This window comes from Coptis chinensis, unplaced genomic scaffold, assembly GCF_015680905.1.
Source record: "Coptis chinensis isolate HL-2020 unplaced genomic scaffold, ASM1568090v1 utg10570_pilon_pilon, whole genome shotgun sequence".
Classification (NCBI taxonomy): domain Eukaryota; kingdom Viridiplantae; phylum Streptophyta; class Magnoliopsida; order Ranunculales; family Ranunculaceae; genus Coptis; species Coptis chinensis.
This window is the reverse complement of record NW_028238095.1, coordinates 51,345-60,348: the sequence shown is the minus strand read 5'-3', so window position 1 is coordinate 60,348 and position 9,004 is coordinate 51,345. Positions and strand designations below refer to the sequence as shown.

At 36.6% G+C, this 9,004-nt stretch overlaps 2 long non-coding RNA genes across 6 annotated transcripts; one reads left to right on the top strand and one right to left on the bottom strand.

Annotated features, from left to right (window-relative positions):
* Nucleotides 1–319: 319 nt before the first annotated feature.
* On the bottom strand, nucleotides 320–7,027 carry LOC147474231 (uncharacterized). Of its 2 annotated transcripts, none has more exons than XR_015210063.1 (3): nucleotides 6,366–7,027; nucleotides 1,067–1,282; nucleotides 320–962 (listed from the first exon to the last, which is right to left on the bottom strand). It is a non-coding gene; the product is annotated as an uncharacterized LOC147474231 (long non-coding RNA). The 2 variants fall into 2 exon arrangements; XR_015210064.1 differs by having other exon boundaries at nucleotides 1,093–1,282.
* Nucleotides 7,028–7,357: 330 nt separating this feature from the next.
* LOC147474230 (uncharacterized) lies at nucleotides 7,358–8,784 on the top strand. Of its 4 annotated transcripts, none has more exons than XR_015210068.1 (3): nucleotides 7,358–7,956; nucleotides 8,100–8,207; nucleotides 8,314–8,784. It is a non-coding gene; the product is annotated as an uncharacterized LOC147474230 (long non-coding RNA). The 4 variants fall into 4 exon arrangements; XR_015210066.1 differs by having other exon boundaries at nucleotides 8,310–8,784; XR_015210067.1 differs by having other exon boundaries at nucleotides 7,358–7,772; nucleotides 8,100–8,784.
* The last annotated feature ends 220 nt before the right edge of the window (nucleotides 8,785–9,004 follow it).

Here is a 9,004-nt window from a genome sequence, read left to right as displayed (position 1 = left end):
GGAGAGAATGAAGATAATATTTCCACAAATGCCCTTGCCAAAGCTGAAGCTGCGTTAACTGAAAACGAATTTTTGATGTATGAGGGCAGGCCGAAAGATCCCTATGACCAATTTATTAATTAGAATTTGCTACCCTGCATTTAGGATCTCCTGAACCTAATGTAGTACCTGAGTTTGTAATTGGGTGGATGCTTAGGCAGTTAGGCTAACCCCATCCCAATCTTTTGTTTTTTTTTCTTTCATTTTAATAGAATTTTTACGTATTGAGCAAAATAAATTAAAAACAATCATAAGATGGCAACTTATCAAGTCTACTGAGTCATAACACTGCAACAAATCAAAGAGGGATACATGAGTCCACACAATCTCCAGCTTTAATAGGTAGTTCTTCTTTCAAGCAATACCAACATTGGAATTGTGCCTTGCGTCTAAGCTAGATGTAAGATCGCCTTGTTCTTTGCTCCTCATTCTTGTATGTTGCTCGAGAAGTACTTCCTTCATTAACCATCATTGCTTCACTTGTTGTAGTACGCTTTGGAGGCATCTTGACAAGAAAATGATTATCTCCTTACACAACTTCACTGATCTAATCTAATCTTCTTGAACACCTAACTATTATGTATCTCCAAACTTCTACCCTTGGGATCGATCTTCAAAGAAAGAAGAAAAGAAAGATCTTTTCTTGTCTTTGAACCATAGACAGTGCCAATGTAAGATGCAAGAAGAGAATGATAATCAACAAAGTTTCTTCTTTATTCATTAATGGTGAAAATGATATTACAAGGCTTTGACTCTTTCTCTCTCTCCTAAGTATGGTGTCGAATGATTCTTGTGAAATGAATTGGCTGATTGTTATATGTCATTTTCTCACTTGTCCTTTTCCTCCTTTTATAGCTGCTCCCACATGTGTTCCTTCAAATAGTTTGGTAACATGTGTTCTTCCCTTCCTTACTCTTTTATACCTATAATAATCATTGAAATAAGGGCAAATATCGTTAGTGTACGATATTTGGCCATCACACTAGATATGAGCCATCATAATCCACACACAAACACATGCCCTTACCTTGATTTCGTAGTGGTGGGCCTTACCTTTGTTTATTTGCTCTTGTCGTTGGTGGGGATCACTTTAAGCGTGGTTTGTAAACTCTTTCCCACCAATTAATACCGACAACACATGATTGGCTTCTCTAATGACCTGCTCTTGGTTTTGCATGTTAGGAGTAGTTTCCTCCACAAGTTTATCCATATCATTAGTGTTGGAAAACTAATACTGTGTTACCTGAAGTCCAGCAACATTAATCAATAAGAACCAATATAATAAAGCAGTTGCAATGCAGTCGAGGCTTGTGACCACACAATGCCCTGAAGGTGAAATTGTTGCCGATATTAGGGGCGGACCTAGGAGAGGGCTAACAGGGGCTATAGCCCTCTCCCTAACTTCCCCCACCAAAAAAAATTTACTATATTTATAGTCCTATACCATGAAAATGCAAGTTTCTATCCATATTAATCTGTGAGCATGTTAGCATGTTCAAACCCAATAAATTAAACATCTTTGATCTAGTCATATATGCCCACTCTAGATATATATACCTACCTTCATCTAGGCCCACACCCTTCATAAAAAATTTCTACAATTCAACTTCATAATAGCCCCCCCTTGAGTAAAATCCTAGTTCCGCCCCTGGCCGGTATGAAAGCTGACGGCCTCTGGCACACACCTCCTAGGATACAACTAAGGATCCACAAGACAGCACTCAAGCATATTCTAAGAACTCTCATATGTGCTCCAGTGTAAGCAAAACCATAGTTTATGTAAAAGAGACAGAAGTAAAAGGACGGAGTTCAAAAATGGATAAAGTTTCTTGTGTTGTTCGACTGATCTTATCGAAGAAGATTATCCGATAAAAACTCTAGATCCACTTCTCACGTAGTGTGAAAGAGGAGATTGTGGAGAAGAAACCATGGTTTGAGTGTTTGACTATTTCTAATGTACAGTAAGAAAAAAACCCAAAACCTGTTTTCATACATATATAAAACTAAGTATGATTTTTATAACAATCCCCCACATGTATGAAATCAGAAAATAATATAAGCTGGAGTGTATTAGAAGTTATGAATGAGCTGAAGGTGTCATAAGACTTGAACCTTCACTTAGTATTAGTCTGTCGGGTTTACTTGTTGACCAGTGAACTAAGTCTTGAACTGTCCAACTTTTGTGTAAACCGAGTCAACAGTTAACTCATAACTTTCAAAAATCATCATAGAGTTCCTCGGTTGTGCTCGTAACGACCATGAGCTTCCCAGGTTTCATAAGTGCTACTAGGGACTAGCCTATCCAGTTCCCATAGGAAGCAGCTCCACTTCCTCACTTATATAGGTGATTCTATCAGTAGTGTACTGTAAACTACGCCCCACTGGATCCCAGCTATAGAAAACATTAAGAGTTAAAACTCATCCTTAAGAAGATACAAAAGGTACTACTACATCATAGGGATGGGTACAGAGTTTTCACTCTAGGTTGTAGTACCCCCATAAATCACTCGAATAACTTGTTTTCCCATTGAACCTTGTTTATGGGATCTCCATTCACTAAGGTTGGGTGACAATTATCGGTGATTTTAACAAATAGGCTTCAGTCTTTAATAGACTTTAATCCCATCCCCCTCGATGTACTGAAGGCAAGCTCTCTAGCCAAGCCTTTAGTTAGTGGATCAGCTATGTTATCTTTTGACCTCACAAAGTCAATAGCTGTGATTCCATCTCGTAACATCTGTCGCACAGTGTTATGTCTACGACGTATATGTCGAGACTTTCCATTATAGGAATTATTTTGGGCCCTCATAATAACTGCTTGGCTATCACAGTGAATAAAAACAGGTGGAACAGGCTTAGGCCAAATAGGGATATCCAACAACAAATTCATGAGCCACTTTGCCTCCTCACAAGCTTTATCTAAAGCTATAAACTCAAATTCCATAGTGGAACGAGCAATGCAGGTTTACTTGGTAGATTTTCAAGACACTGCACCTCCTGCTAAGGTAAATACATACCCACTTGTGGATTTTGATTCCGTAGAATCAGTAATCTAGTTAGCATCGCTATGCCCCTCTAGTACATCTGGATATCTGCCATAATGATCACCAAAATCTGAAGTACATTTCAGATACCTCAAAACTCTAATAAAAGCTTCCCAATGCTCAAAGCTGGGATTAATAGTGTATCTGCTTAGTCTGCCTACCACGTAAGCAATATCTGGTCTAGTACAATTCATAAGATACATGAGACTGCCTATTACTCTAGAATATTCTAAAAGAGATACACTAGGTCTAGTATTCTTTCTCAAGTGTTTACTAAAATCATATGGTGTTTTGGCAGGTATACAGTCAACTTGATTAAACTTTCTAAGCACATTCTCCACATAATGAGATTGGGTCAAAGTAATACCATCTGACCTATTAATGATTTTTATACCAAGAATAACATCAGTAACACCAAGTCTTTCATGTCAAAGTGTTTTTCCAAGAAAAGCTTAATCTTATTGACTACTTCTAAGCTGGTACCGATAATTAACATATCATCCACATATAAACAAATAATAACACCAGTCTGTTTCTCAAACTTGCAATATATGCATTTATCTGCCTCATTAATAATATAACCATTAGAAGTCATTACATAATCAAATTTCTCATGCCACTGTTTAGGAGCTTGTTTTAGACTATAAAGAGATTTCTTTAGTCTACAAACTTTTTGCTCTAGGCCTTTGACCACAAAGTTTTTAGGCTGATCCATATAAATCTCCTCTTCTAAGTCACCATTTAAGAATGTCATTTTAACATCCATTTGGTGAATTACAAGATTATGTAAAGAAGCAAAGGCAATTAACATTCTAATAGAAGTTATTCTCGTCATAGGAGAGTAGGTGTCAAAAACATCAACTCCTACTCTTTGTTTATAACCTTTAGCTACAAACCTTGCTTTAAACTTATAAGTTTGGCCTCTCTGCCTCACCTTCACCCTCTTCACCTTTATCCTCTATCCCCTCCTCATCCGTTGCTTCTCTCTCTCTTCTGAGTCCGTCATTCTCTTCTCTCAACCTTGCAATCTCTTCTTGTAAAAGCCTTGTTTCCTCTGAAACTGACACCGTGGTCTCTTCCTCTCCTAGGTCTCCCCTTTCATGCCTCACTGAATCAACATCCACCTCCTGTACTACTACCTTCCTTAGTATGTCTACTCCTTTTTTTGCTATCATTGTTGTCACACCCCAAATTTCCAGAAAATCAAAATAGGGAACTATCCTCACCCTATTCCATCTTCTGAAAACCCAAGATGAAACGATACCCTAATAACCTATTACTAAACAAGATATAGAAAAATGAGATCAAATTAAAACCGAAAGAACAACTCTTCATTCACCAATTAAATCTATTTCAATCATTTTAACTTGGAAGACAAATTAGTTCCGTTTTCTCAAAACGGCATGTAGTTTCTTCCCAAGTAAGATTTCAATCCCAATATACATTTCCAAGAAACTCATATAACCGTACCTATCATTCTCATTTTCCAAATTAACTCACAATATAAATACCACTTACATTCCACTTATTTAATACACATATAATAACTTAATGAAATATGAGTTTGATACACCTTACCTTTAAGCCATCACGTCGTTTTAGGGTAGGATATTTACATCCCTGCAGAAAAGATTAATAGATCCTACCCTCCTGCAAAACAGAGTTAGACATCACAATAAAATGATTTATCTCAGCCAGTCAAATTTTCATTCATAATCAAACCTTATTTAAGACATTGAAGTCTAATTGATAAAACATGGTTTGTCCCTCATATTTGGAAATACCACTTATCATTACACTAATAGGTCATTCATGGCACATTCAATGAATACCTTGGGTCATTCCTACTACATTCAAGGAATACCCATCATAACACCAACAGGTCATTCATGACACCTTCAATAAATACCTTTTTTTTTAACAATCAGTATCACGTACCCAATTTAGTACTAGCATTGTACACATATAGTTATCACTAAAACTAAGATATAAGATATAATATGGTGGCTGCACCTTTACAAAAGGCTGCCTACGTATCCAATCTTTCAAGATTAGAATCAAGCCTTACGTAGCTCTTAACCTCTCTAAATATTTTAATAATCACGATAAAAGAAAACATATAGATATCTTTTCATTCCACACCAATATTTCTACAATAGTAAGAATATATCGAAAGTATAATAACCGCTGACCATCTAATGCCATCATGTAACCACCCAACTATATCCCTTTTAAACTTTAGCTAGTACGAACAACCTTGTTAATCCGTGCCTTGACAGACAACCCACCATTGGATCTGCCTAAAATTTGTATATGTCATTTAACTGGATATCAAGAATCTACGGATTTAAATTTGAGCTCAATCCGATAATAGGTTGACCTCCATCTAAGCAGAAATAAAAGACTGCACCCATCAGTTTTCAGGTGTAGTTTCTACTACGACCAGTCCCACTAATGGAAGCCTCGACAGATATAAAGCCGCTGGATAACTCTAAAACTCTAATATGGAAGACTACAATGTGTCAGGAAACTATGGATTAAATTTCATACAAATCCGAGTATGGAAAGGTCACCATCTAAGCAGAAACAAAAGACTGCACAATGCAGTTTTTCTGGTGTAGAAACACTACGACCTGTCACGCTTATACGCGTCTCGACAGAAATCCAACCGTTGGATCTGTCTAAAGTTTTAATATGTCATACGTCAATGTGTCAGGACCTTATGGTTTAGGTTGGAGAGACATCCAATTATGGAACAATCTCCATCTAGGCAGAAAGGAAAGACAGCACAAAACGGTTTATGAGCAGCGTCATTTAGGAGCAAGACAGAGCAAATGAACAGTACGTCTCATTTCTTTTTATTATTATTATTTTTTTAAAAACAGTAATTGATGAGTCAAAGTGTAAGACTAATTAACTTTTCATTTTCTTGTTACCTTATTGGAATTTTTTGTGCTTTAATTAGATTTTCTTTTAAGTCAAAACTCAGAAGCAGACCAAGAGAGCAAGACGTGTTTAGAAAAGTACGCAGGAGCAAAAATAGCACAACATGATAACGATACCTTAGACCTCACTTTATAATTTTTAGTAACCAATTACCGGACTCTCAAAACTTTGGGGCATTCCGATCAAATCGATATTTAATGTCAGATAGTCACACCTTGGCAAACTGATCTGATCAACAGTGATGTATCACACCAAAAAGAAGAAGACAGACATGCACATGCTAATTCAAGCCAATTATAAGCAACAATAAATAAATGTGACAAGAGAATAACTTACTACGGTCCATTGGATGCAGCCAGTTTGGAAAATCAGAACCATGGTGATCAATATAACCAAGTAATTTACGCTGAACCGGAATGTCCAATTGATCAAGAACGCACATGGACGCTAGCATGCACTAACTTACTAACACAATAGCACCCACCAGTTCCCAATAGTATACGAAACTCAATCCAACACATCAGTGTTTAACTCGTATAATGGACAAGGTGATGAACTTGGTGCAAGGAGATGTATTCATTATCCATACCCGTCAGATCTGTCAACTCTTTAGCAGGACCAAATATGACCTCCTTTTTCATCTCTCTCGTCCAGATTCCCATATCTTCCTTGCTACGGATCACGTCATAGAGTTTTCGTTCAGTGTCAGTAAGTTCTGAATCTGTACGTTTTCTCTTTTTTTTTATGAAATGTTCAGTTGTCGGCCCATTCTTATTTGAAAACTATTTCCCCTTCAGACCAGACTTGAGACGTATAGGAAATGGATTGTGTGATGCAGTAAAGAGAAGAAGAGATGTTAGAGCACGCTGACGCCGTTCGGTCGCTGGTTTGGTGGTTTCAGAAAATGAGAAAAGAGGAGGTGACTCGAAAACTATTATCACACATTGCGTTCACACATCCTTGATGAATCTTTGCAACCACGTCAGTATATCATCCCCCCCCCCCAACACACAACAAGTTGAAGCATTTTTTTTTCTTCTTTTAAACATTTTTTTCCCTATATTTCCTCTAACCACTCCCTGTATGCACGACCCTTTTCAGTTATCCCCTTTTTTTTTTCTCTTTCTTCATTTATCTCATTACAATTATTATTATTATTATCAAAGCCCACTAGCCCACTTTGTAGATACTAGGTCCATGTCTAAATAATATTAATAAACAAAATAAAATACATGTTATATATAAAAAAAAATGCTTCAACTTGTTGTGTGGGGGGGGATGATATACTGATATATATATATATACGGTTTGTCTAGAGTGCCAAAAATTGCGAAATTTCAAAATTTCGAACTATTTCAAAAACTAAAAAACGAAAAACACGAAATTCTCACTAAAACCCAATTCCATCGCTCCATAGAGAGTTCTCTTGACGCCATTAACGACCACCTGAGCTCTCTTGACAGCACTCAACCAACGACCAAACCCCACCGAAACCGCTCGGTTTTAATCCCAAAAAAAAAAACCCAACATTATGGTATAGCCAAAACTCGATTTCCCCACTCCTCACAAATCGTGATTTGACTCCATTACAGCCTTTCACTCTCTCTCGAGTTCCAATTAAGGTATGCTTCCATTAAAGCAATTAAGGTATGCTTTGTGATTATAAGTGTTTGTATATTTCTCAGAGCAAAATTAAGCAAGTGTGGTTCTCGAATTTCAACTCATTGACGTCTGAGGAGCTAGGTAAATTTTATCCCTTGACCATTTATTAGGGTTTTTTTAGTATACATTCACTTAATACTGTTTGTTTGGTGTCCCCAATATTGATTTACAGACACACACACTGAATTTATGAGTTTAACCACATTTGCCCCAAAGTTGTGACATGTTTAACCTTGTGGAAGAGTAAAAAGAAAAAATGTATGAGGTAAAAGACTTGTAATAATGATTTTTTTATTTCTTTGTAAATTGTAACTAACGTTTGAACTTTTACTTTGGTTGAATGAATTGGTTGTTTATCTAGAATGTCTGAATGTTTACTTATTTCCGCGTATCTTTCATTTGAGTTAGGTATGGAAGCGACAGTTATTGGTTCTTCCAAAGTGTTTGAAGAAACTACCCGGCCAGTTAGGATATTGAATTTGTTTTTTAGTCACTAGGAAGTAGGAACACGCAAAGGTAAGTCCATAACTTATTGGTAAGATATCATGACTTGTCTACAACACTTGTTAAATAAGCTTCTTCAGATTGATAGCATTAGTCATAGGGTTTTCGTTTTAGGTAGATTGAACACCACAGGAAGATCGAGATCGAGGGGAGAAAGAGAAGGATCCTCGGATATGTAAACATGGGGATACGGATACCCTCACTCAAGGAAAGGCACGAGTGTCTGAGTTTCATTTTTACCTGAATAATATCAAACTGGTCATTTCATTCTATTGGTTGATTCTAAAGTTATTTCTGGTTGAAATTGAGGATTCAATGATCTGTTTTATTTCCAATTTTTTTCGCATTTAGCGCGAAAACCTTTACACAGGAGTTGTAGCAAGGAGTGTCTTTGATGTTGTGGTGGAAGGGGCATGCCAATTGTCTGAGGTACATTTAGAAACTTGTACACATTGTCACGTTCGTTGATGTGTCAAAGGCATGATAAGCGTACAGAGGTAGTTACCTTCCTCTTCTCTCTCTATATGCGTGTTCTTTCACAACTGTAATTGACACTACTGTACAAATATGAAATGAGAAGTTTTGGTGGTTGGTTGGTTTGTTAGAATGTGTGTTCCAACCTCCAAATCCCTAAATACCCAAATTAGTAGTGTCTGTCATGTAAGGGATCATCTCGGAACCTAATAAATTCAGGATAGAAAATACAGTTTTGTAATTATCAAAATGTACCGTCTTTTGTGTTAATTTTTAAAAAAAAATAAAATAAAAATTGAACATAAAATTGCTCTGCGTTATTGATTGTAATATCA